Genomic DNA, 1,731 nt, shown 5'->3' on the forward strand with positions numbered 1-1,731 from the left:
GAGAGAGAGAGAAAGAGAGAGAGCAATAACAAACATATGCAGGTTGTCATGCAGAAGAGAGCAACAGTTGGTGAGAGTATGACTAGGGTGGGTTGGGGAACGTTGAGCGATTGAGAAATCAGAATGAGCTTAGAAGAAACAGAGAGGTTTTTCTAGCTGTAGAAGGGAAAATTAGAATGAGGGAGTTTAAAGGAGAGAACTCAGGCACCAAGCCTTTCAATAAAATTTGAGTCAATCTGATTTGGGTTTACAAACGGTAGTCATATTTATAGGCTTAAAATGCATAACCATTAGACCCAGAAGACTCAATTGAAACTTATCAATAACAAGACCTTTGAGTACTCACCCTAAGACTTAAATAGATTCTTGAATGCACTAGACTCATAATTGGTCTTCACAGAACTGAAAAACGACTCTTTGTGAGACCCTTAAACTATCACAGAGACTTCACTTTGGACTGAAAATGGCTGGGCTTAGTCTCGGGCTTCCAAAGAGGATATATATTTTCTACCCAAGTTGTGGCTACTGCATTAGATTGCCTATGCTTTCATTTGTAACTAGTCATTGAACATGATACTCAAATGACAACAGGTTTTCAGATAAAAAAATATCAGACTGGCAACCCATTAACCGATACTACTTCTTGTTTTCTGTTGAACACTTCCTTCCTCTTCTTTTCCCTTAGAAGTGTTTACATGGAGATAGAACAATCAGAGTGTACTACAGAAAGGAGATGTCAATAGGTCTCCCTGTAAATTTAATGATTAATAGTCATACAGACGATGAAGAGCAGTTACAAAGTACTGAATCCTCACTTTATCAAAATCTTAACCCCTAGTATGGAAACAGCCATTCTGTAGAGTGACTGTAAAGTACAACAATGTAAAAGTATAAACTCTATTATTACCAAGTTTCATTTCTGTTCCTGGAAATGTATAACCAAATTTTGCAGGAAGCAAGACTCAAAACGAGAGAAGAGCTTTATAGGAGTAAAATCCTATAACAACATATGAGCTAGAGACCTAGAGTCATATATTACCTTGCCTCCAAGTTCAAATCATGTAACTACTTTCATAAGATGAGTGATGTCATGTCCATGACTTCCTCAAATGTAAACAAAAATATTTTATCATCTTAGGGTCATAGTCTAATACATACTAGAAACTTCTATAGACGCTAATATAGATATACAAAAGGATACATCACATTAGTTTCCATTTAGTCAAAGAAAGCCATAAGGGCATCCGTGATATTACTATATGTTACCATCACCAACAAAATTTATACTACAGTAACTTCACATCATAAATGTATACTACTACTCAGATTTTACAGCTATCCTGGAGCAAAAATGGTGCATATGTTGGTATATTTTAATGTGCATCAAAAACGAGATTTTGGAAGGTAATATGATCGAGAGCATGTCACTCTCTTCATGCCATAAGGGAAAAAAGATATTCAAAGACATAAAACAGCTGGATATTAATAACAACTGTTAAGTCTTTTTTAGAGTGAAAGATTTTGATAGGGCAGAGAGTAAACCACAGCAACCCTGAAGTCACTTCATAATCTTCCTAGTTTGGTGAAATACCATCTCATAACGTTCATAACCACATGACGAACAACATTTTGACAACTGTGATGCACAGTGCACAATCAAACTCACTGCAGAGAGAGCGAGAGAGAGAGAGAGAGAGAGAGAGAGAGAGAGAGAGAGAGAGACGACGTGTG

At 36.6% G+C, this 1,731-nt stretch overlaps 1 protein-coding gene across 1 annotated transcript in view; it reads right to left on the minus strand.

Moving 5' to 3' along the window:
* The window catches only part of LOC101290865 (phosphomevalonate kinase-like), a 7,274-nt gene that overhangs the window by 3,423 nt on the left and 2,120 nt on the right, over positions 1-1,731 (minus strand). The window lies entirely within an intron of this gene.

Source organism: Fragaria vesca, linkage group LG5, assembly GCF_000184155.1.
Source record: "Fragaria vesca subsp. vesca linkage group LG5, FraVesHawaii_1.0, whole genome shotgun sequence".
Classification (NCBI taxonomy): Eukaryota; Viridiplantae; Streptophyta; class Magnoliopsida; order Rosales; family Rosaceae; genus Fragaria; species Fragaria vesca.